Source organism: Octodon degus, unplaced genomic scaffold (assembly GCF_000260255.1).
Source record: "Octodon degus isolate 3935 unplaced genomic scaffold, OctDeg1.0 scaffold00070, whole genome shotgun sequence".
In the NCBI taxonomy this organism is placed as follows: Eukaryota; Metazoa; Chordata; class Mammalia; order Rodentia; family Octodontidae; genus Octodon; species Octodon degus.
In genome coordinates this window covers 5,206,260-5,215,530 of record NW_004524646.1, presented here as the reverse complement: position 1 = coordinate 5,215,530, position 9,271 = coordinate 5,206,260, and the positions used below count along the sequence as shown (strand labels likewise).

Genomic DNA, 9,271 nt, shown 5'->3' with positions numbered 1-9,271 from the left:
ATTAAAAAATTAAAATAAAAATTAAAAAATAGTAAGAAAAAAGAATTTGCAAAGAACTGTGCTTCTGTGATAGAACTTCCAAATAATACTTTGTTGCTTTGTTGCCCCTACAGCTTCATTTCCCTGAATTTCTTTATTATTAGCTGTTTTTATTTATTATTCTTAAAGATACTAGTCTCTGAAAATGCAACAGAATCAGATGCTACAGGAGAAAGAAAAAAAGGAAAGAAGGAAGGAGAGAAGGAGAGTAGAGGGAGGGAAAGAATATTAGAGAGAAGGTGAGAGAGGTTATACATGATTTTGTTGATATAAGATCACTACTATATTTTCCTTGTTCCACTGCTTACTCCATTTTAAGTGACAGAGTTTTAGATTGGGAAAGAAAAATGAGAAGAATACACATATAATGACTAATTATGCTAGTAATTTATTATCTACTATTTGCTACTCAATTATCTACACAATGTGCTAAGAAGTTGATACATATAATATTTTAAAATTCTTATAACAACCCAGTGAGATGGGTGTCATTACCCACATTTTTAAGATTAAGAAACTGAGTCTATTACTTTACTTATGTTTTCATAGTAAGGAGAAAAGCCAGAATTCACACAAAGCTTGAGTATTAGTTTTATTGTGATTCTTTAATTTTCTTAGACTATTGATTCCTCTATTTTTTCCACATGTGTGTATGTGAAAAGCTGTTATTATTGGGGATGGAATGGGGAAGAGGTCTGAGATGACTTTTGTAGTAGCTGCAGAACACTGTAGATGTATAATGAAGAAGGTAATGAAAGGTTTGGAGAAGGTGAATGTTGGGCCAGTAATAGAAACCGAGAAACTACACTGCCTATATTTTCTGTGTCCTTGTGGTTGTCTTAGTTACTTTTCTCTTACTGCTGGGTCAAAATACCTGACACCCAAAATTAAGGAAAGAAAGGTTTAGTTAGCTCACAGTTAGTGGAGGTTTCAGGCCATACTCAGCTGGTTCCAACGCAGAGTGGCACAGGACAGAGGGCAGGAGTTCATGGTGGTAGAAAACAGCAAAGAACAAGGGGAGAAGCAGCTGTGTCTGTGGCCACTAGCAAGCCTGTCCTCCTTCCTTATATTGCATGTAGATTACCCGCCCCAGGGCGGGTATAGCACTCATACCCATAGTCCCAGCACTGGATCATGAATTAATCACAAACTCTAGAAGCTGCAGGGGGAACACCTAGACACAAACCATAACAGTGGTCTTCCATAGAAGCATGGTGCATGGGAATTATGGTTGTGAATCTGGAAGAGAATGAGGAAGGGGTGCATCTAGAATTTTGAAAATACCCTTCATTAATATTGTTCGGTTCCTGATGCGAAGGGATTTATTCGTTCATTTTGTGGTATCATAGTAATAGTATGATTATATTATAAATGTCTTCATTAGGTAAAGATTATACTAAAATACTTGTAAGTAGAATAATATGAATAAAATTTGCTTTAAATATTGAAGGAAAATAGAGAAAAAATGAAGAGACAGGTAGTGATGATTAAAGCTGGATGATTGGAGTCCTCATTTGGAGTAACTTGGGCACTGTCTGTCCTCAGAGGTCCTTATCCCACTGAATGAGGGAGGCTTACTCATTCTGAATATTAAACAGTCTTATCTGTACTAAGCCCTGTACTTTTTCTACTTCTGCTGTTTTTTTTTTTTTTTTTTTTTTTTTTTTTGTTAGAACCCGGGATTGAATTCAGGCCCTTTGCGCTAGCCAGGGAAGCACTTATTCCACTGAGCTATCACCCCGACCCTTCTACTTCTCCTCTTAAGATTATTTTTTCCAACAGGTCCTTTCCAGTTGTATGGCCCTATAAAGGGTATTTCAATTCTTTGTGCCAGGAGATCTATAGCTCTAGTCCTCAGTCAATATTACTCCAGAAAATTTTTAAAAAAATGTTTTTATGCCTCTTCTCTGAGTAGGTCAGGGTAAGACTGGAGCACATATCACTGTAGGACTGGAAGGCCATGCTTGGTTTTTCCCAGTTAGTTCTTTAGAGAGGGGCTCTTTATCTGGCCCACTGACTTTTAGAATAAATGTTGTTTGATCTCATTCCATCTTTGTAGATATGATCCCATTCTTATCAATTCAATTGCCTTTGAGCTAGATAAGTTCCACACATCAAAATGGATAGTTTAGAACTGAGAAACAAGGACACAGTCTTATAAAAGAAGCTGTTCTTTCTATAAGTAGTAGGAAGAGGAAGTAGATAAAATTTTAGTGTCAAATCTAGTATTCAAAAGTAGTCAATGAAAAGAATATAAATTCTAGGCTGCTTTGTTGTACCAAGAGTTATGTCATGTATCCATCCATCCATCCATCCAACATTTATTTAGGACCAGACATTAATGTGAGATAAAGAAAAATAGAGATACTTCTGAACATCCGCTTTAGACAGCCAATGATTTTACATTTAATGCAGTAATAAGTGTCATGATAGAGAGAAGCCCTGGGTGCTATGGAAGTGTTGAGAAACTACATCTAATGCAGTAATAGTAGAGAAGATTGGTTATATAAAGGGGAAGCTCTTTTTTTTTTTTTTTTTTTTTTTTTTTTTTTTTCCTGCAGTACTGGGGATTGAACTCAGGACCCTGTATTTGCCAGGTGGGCACTTATTCTACTGAGCTGTTTCCTTGGCTCTAAAGTGGAAGCTCTGAAGGATTCTTAGAAATTGCCAGGCAGAGAAGGATGGGTTGCAGTCCTATAGCAGCAGAGTATGCAGAACCATGCATGAGCAAGAGACTTGTGAGTTGGAACTTTTCTGAGTTGGTATGATTGAAGCATGGCAAAGAACAGAAGATGAAGCCTGACAGGTGAGCAAACAGCTGTTTTTGCTGGGTTCTATGCGAAGTTAATTGCATATTAACTAACAAAAGATGAGGAAAATTTAAATGTTAGAAAGATTATTCTGGATGTCATGTGGAAAAAAGATCAGGAGGGAATCAATCTAGTCATAACAGTTAAGCAAGGAAAAAGGTTGTGCAAATTTTGATTAAGGTGATGTCACTGTGAATGAAGAAGAGAGTAGATATTAGAGATGATTTCTAATTAGAATCATTAGGACTAATTAATAGAGTTTATTGGACATGAGAGACATAAAAGTAGTGATTAAAGATAGATATGTAGTGGTAATTATGGAGGATGTCTAATTCCTTACTGATCCTCTAACCAAGGGAAGAAATTAAAAAGGTATGAAGCTACTGTGGGAGGCTGAGGCATGAAAACTTAAGTTTGAGCCCAATCTGGGGAATTTAGTGACTTAATAAGACTCTGTCTCAAAAAAGAGTGGGGCTGAGAATGTAGTTTAGTGAAAAGGCCTCGAGTTCAATTCTCATTAACACACACACACACACACACACACACACACACACCAGGAATAATTTTTACTTAAGCCATTATGATGAATAGTTATAACAATCCAAATTTGAGAAATATGTCTAGATACTTTTTATGATTATAATTTCACAAGGGAATTTTAGACTGAAGAGAGTATAGCTGAAAAAGGAACAACGATAGCATTATGTCTTAGGCTTTATTCTTATAAGAAGCAGCCAATAAAAATAAAATAGAATTGGAACAGGTACTGTCAACACTAATTATTAACATTGTTAAAGAATGTTGGAAAAGTACAATTTTAATTTCTCACAAAAATCCGAACAAAAACAGAACAGAATCCTTGAGGCTCAAAGATAATAAATGGTTTACTTGCGTTTGTATTTAGCTGTAGGTGAGAACATATATTCCATCCAGCTTGTCCTTCAGGGGATAGTACCCAGCCTGTTAGTGTCCAGGTCATGAAAAGTAGAGTCAAAATGGCCAACCTGAAGAAGAAATGAGTACTCTAAGGATAATAAAGAGCTATTAAGTACTTTGGCAATATATATCAAGAGAAATGATTTTTGAAGTTCTTTTAGAATAAGAGGAAGTAATTTATGAAAATGAATACTACACTATGTACATAATATTCAAGAAATTTTACCTGGGAATCATTAGTGTAAATGGTATTATAATTTATAGAATTTGTTTGGAGACTATCAGTAGGACATAACTTAGTGGACACTTAACTTTCGTGTCAACTTTGCCCAGGGGCCATGCTAATTTTCTCTGTATCATTCCAAATGGAGTGTATGTGCTGCTGAAGCGAGCATTTAACTTTCAGTTCATTTTAACCACTGTGTTACTGCTACTGCTATGTACCTAGCATTGTTACACATTTGTGAAGGACTTACAAATGAAACGTAGGATAGTTCTGTCTTTAAGGATCTTAAAGTGTTGTTAGGGAAACTAGATTTTCAAACATGAAAATAATTTGGAATCATCCAGAATAGCATATAGCAAGTGGCATATTTGTATAATGAAGTGATAAAATTTAGTAGGCAGATGAGTTGTGCTCTGGGTGGTCAGAAAAGGGAGAGAATGACAATTCTCTCTGGGATCAGTTGGAAGGCTTCACAAATGATATGACTTTTAAGATTGGCCTTGAAGGATGAAAGTGATTTGATTTTTCAAAAAAGTTTCAGGACTAGTGAAGTAGACATATTTTGTTTTGTGTTTCTAAAAACAAACAGAAATTTAGCATAATAGTTCATCTGTTTTCTATAGTGTTAGCTACTAAGGTAGTAGAAAGAAGCTAAGTATTAAACAGTAAGATAGAGGAAGGATTAGCATTTTATGCTGTATCCATATAATTGAATCTTATTAAACTAGCACTAAAACTTTAGAGAACTATTTGGTCTATGGAAAAATCATAGGTCTTATCCATCTAAACTGTCAGTTCTATCATTTAGCAGCTTTCTGTCTTAAGGCAAATCACTGTTTTTGAGCTTTGGTTTATTCAGATATATATAAAAATAACCCCAGTTCAAAAATTATTGCAAAAATTAAAAATAATATATGTACATATTTAAAATAGTGGACACTGAATAAATGTTATTATTCATTTTTTAATGGTATATACCTGTTGGTAGATAAATAAATACTATTTTTCTGAAGGATAATTTCTCAGTTCTTCATAAAAGCTTTAAAATGAGTATTTTCTGTTTGACTTAGAAATTCCATAAATGAAAATTTACTTTAAGGGAATTAATAAAGACATGAACTTTTAAAGGGCTATTCTTTGCAATATTGAATAGAATAGTGAAAAATAGCCCACATCTACAAATAGTTGATTAATGAAATTTATCCACTTCAAAAGGAATTATAAGCCAGGTGTTGTGGCACATGCCTGTAATCCCAGCACTTAGGAGGCTGAGGCAGGAGGATCACTGCAAGTTTGAGGCCAGCCTGGGATGCAAAATAAGTTTAAGCCAGCCTGAACTACATAGAGAAGCTCTGTCTCAAAAAGACAAACAAAGCAAAACAAAAAACCCCCAGAAAACAAAAGGGAATTATAAAGCGACAAAAATGGCATTGAAATGTGTTTGTGATACAGAAAGGAAACAGATTCTACAAATATATAGCATAGTAAGTTCAAGACAAGCCTGAACTACATAGTAAAACTGTGTCTTAAAAAAATAAAAACAAAGGGGCCAGGGAGATGGCTCAGTGGAATAAGCGCTTCCCTGGCAAGCGCAAGGGCCTGAGTTCAATCCCTGGTTCCAAAAAAAAAAACCAAAAAAAACAAAAACAGAAACAAAGCAAAAGCAAAAGCAAAAACAAAAAGAAATGGTAGTGATAGGGTAGGGAGTAAAGTATCAGTAAAATAATCAGGAAGCAGAGGTTAGATTTTCTTGGTGATGGTAAAGATCATCACATCTAGACCCTTATTGTCTTTTCTTAATTTTTACTATAGCATTAACAGTTGGCTTTCTGCTCTAAAGAAACAAAGGTTAATTGCTGCAAAAAGTCAATGTCTCCTGCTTTTCCTGTAGTTTTTTCGTCCTCTCTAGGAAGGCAACACACATACAGTTCTCACAGGCCTGTGGGTATCTGCAGCAGGAGCAAGAAATATGGTTCTTAGAGATCACTGTCCTCTTAGAAAAGTGAATAAACAATCACTCAAATAGATGTGTTACAAATTACATGAACTATTATGAATAAAAAGCTGAACAGGGAAAAATGGGGGTGGGGGTGGGGGTCACAGAATCATTTTGTACTGGGAAGTCAGCCAAGATATCCATGAAGAAGTGACTGCTAAAGTCAGTTCTGAAGTATGAATAGGAGTTACATAAAATGATATGGAAGGACAACATTCTAAAAACTAAGTGGAGGAACATAGTTGGAAGTTTTCAGGCAAAAATCTCAGCTTTATATGTTAAAATAATGGCCAAGAGCCAGATGGTCTGGCTCCAGAGAGGTAAGGTCATATAGGAGGGTGGACTGGGACCTTGGGAGAAGTGTTTTGGATTTTACTCAGAGAGCAGTGAGCAGCCTCTGGAGAATTTTTAAGCAGAGGGTTAAGTTGAAGCAATTTTATTTATTTATTTTTAAAAAAATATATTTTATTTATTTGGTACAGGGTCTCCCTATGCAGCTTGGGCTTGTAGTGATCCTCCTCTCTCAGCCTCCCCACTGCTGGGATTACAGGTGTGTGCCGCCACGCTTGGTATTAGTAGCCAACATGGCATGAGGTACGAGGGATTGAACCAGGGTGCACTTGTGAGGCAGGCACTTAGATCACTGAGCTATTTTCACAGCCCCGTTGAAGCAGTTTTAAAAGTTTGAAAGATTTCTGACTGTGGGCTGGGCAGATAGCTCAGCAACTTAAGTGCTGCCTAGCAAGCACAAGGTCCTGAGTTATATCCCTGGCACAAAACAAACAAACAAGCAAACAGATTTCTGCCTGCTCTGAGGAGAAAGAACTAGAGAGGCAGGAATGTCCAGAGGATGAGTTTCAGGCTTTTAGAGCCCTCTAGAAAATGATGATGCCAAGTAAAGTAAGTGAAGAGGAGAAACAGAAGATAGTTTGGAGATTTTTAAAATTTAAAAAAAATTTTTTTTTATATCATTGAGAGGACTTCATGATGGATTGGATTTGGGGAACAAAATGAGGAAATTCAGGTGGTTTTTAGAATACTTGGCATGAGTTACTTAGTAGATTGGGAAAGACTCACAGGCCCCAGCCACCTAGAAAGACACATGGTCAGCAAAGCAAGGCCTCGAGCAAATAGGCTGCTGCCCAGCCTTCGGTCTTTATTTGTATATATCTTGAGTTTCAGCCTTCGGTTTACTTTAGGTGAACATAACAAGATCCCATCGTATGTGTCCAAGATTAATGTTTAGCCTATACGTGAGAATCTGGTAGGCATGTGGGAGCAAGGACACAAAAACAGGGTGTCCTTGAGTTCCAAGTGTTCTTAGTTACTCTCATAGCTGTTGCTGCCTGTTTTCTTTTTCCTTGTCCCACATGCCTTGCAGGTTATTTATCATGCCTCTGTATGAACTCTTTCTTATTCCAATATCTATAAGATTTCCAGATGGAGAAATTGAGTAGATGAGGTTATTTTTGTCTTTGTTATTCAAAAGACAAACATTTGGGATGGTGATAAGCCTTTAAGAGTACTTGGCCTATGGCTAGTACTGACAGCTACATGGATGATTAGGGTTGTCTAAGAGAGAATATTGAGAGAAAGTAATGAATGAGCCTTAATGAATTCTATTATTTAAACTTCAAGTACAGGGGGAGGTGGCAAAGCATTTTGGAAGAGATACTTTCCAGAGGTCAGTATGGAATGAATGTGCTGAAAGGTCTAGTGAAATGATGGATGTCTGGGAAGTGATCTAGAAGTTTTTGATGATCAAAAGGAAAGAAGATTCAGCTCAGTAGTGGGGGTGGAAGCCAGACTGTACAGAACAGTAGAAACAAAAACTGAGGGCGACATGAGAATGTGTACACAACTCTTAAACATATTGACTTTCAAGGCAGAGGGTAGTAGCTGGAGGGAAGTGGAAAGTCAAGGGGAAGGCTTTTCTGTTTGTTTCCTTTTGACAAAGGAGATTCTGGAGGATGTTGAGACTGTTTGTGGGAATGATTTAGTAAAGAGAAAGAGATTAATGATGTAACAAGGACAGATAATAGATGGAAGCTCTCATGGTTTGCATTGATGTTTGATAGGAAAGGAAAGGTTTTCTATATCTACCACATATTGGGTATATATTAGTACTATGCTAAATAATTTGCACCGTAACTGATAGATTACTCACAGTAGCCCTATGAAGTTGATATAAGTTGCCCCATTTTACAGGTGAGGAAACTGAAGTTAAGTAGAGACAGAGTCAAGATTTTAATTTGGAACTGGTTTATTTCATAGCTTATACTCTTAACTCTTACAGGATTTCCTCTGTGAAAGTGTCTTTGTTAGTTCGATCACCATAAAACTATCCTAGACAGAGTTGCATGCCAAGAATATGGTGTTGGGAGGTATGGTTTACTCCAGAGACTTCTCTTCTTGGCTTGTATATGGCCACTTTCTTGTTTGTCTTCACTTGGCCTTTCCCTTGTGTGCTTGCATTCCCAATGTCTCAAGAGAGTCCTAATCAGTTTTCTTTTCTTTTTTGCGGAACCAGGGATTGAACACAGGCCCTTGCACTTGCCAGGGAAGCGCTTATTCCACTGAGCCATCTCCCCAGGCCCTCCTAATCATTTCTTTTCTTTCTTTCTTTTTTTTTCTAATCATTTCTTATAAAGGTGCCAACTGATGGAATTTAGGAAACACCACCATAGTGGCTTCATCTTAACTTAGTCACCTCTTTGTAGGCTTTATTTCCAAGTACAGTCACATTATGAGGTCAGAGTTACAACATATACATTAAGCAAACATAATTCAGTCTATAACAAATGGGGCTTTAAAGTATGTATAAGGAAAAGTGTGGCTGTTTTGGCACTTCTGAAAGTGTAGTTGAAGAGAGAAGATGAAGATTCAAGAGAAATGTATTGAGGGTCAGCTGAAGTTAAAGGTCATTTATATGTATCCATCTTGCCCAACAATCTTAGTCTCTATAGCATTATTTGTGTGAAATAAAGAATTAGGACTGCAGGGTGTTTTGATTAGGCTGCTGGGTGCTTCTTGACCAGTCAGATGACCCTCTCTTGTGTGCAAGGTTGAAATGCAAATGAGCTTTGTTCACATCCTCAGCACAATTACAATAACTACTTGCCAGGGACCTTTCTGGCTGTTCTCAATAGTTGAAAGCATGAAGGTTGAATCTAGGACTGCTGAGTTTTTGTTTCATTCACCAATGCACAAATTGGCTTGAGTATTTTTTCCAACCTGTTCTGTAAATTTTCTTTTGTGACTCTC

General features: G+C 36.7%; 1 non-coding gene across 1 annotated transcript; it reads right to left on the bottom strand.

The window, feature by feature from the left end:
* Positions 1 to 4,076: 4,076 nt before the first annotated feature.
* LOC111817799 lies at positions 4,077 to 4,180 on the bottom strand. Its single transcript, XR_002821914.1, has one exon. It is a non-coding gene; the product is annotated as a U6 spliceosomal RNA (small nuclear RNA).
* Positions 4,181 to 9,271: the final 5,091 nt, after the last annotated feature.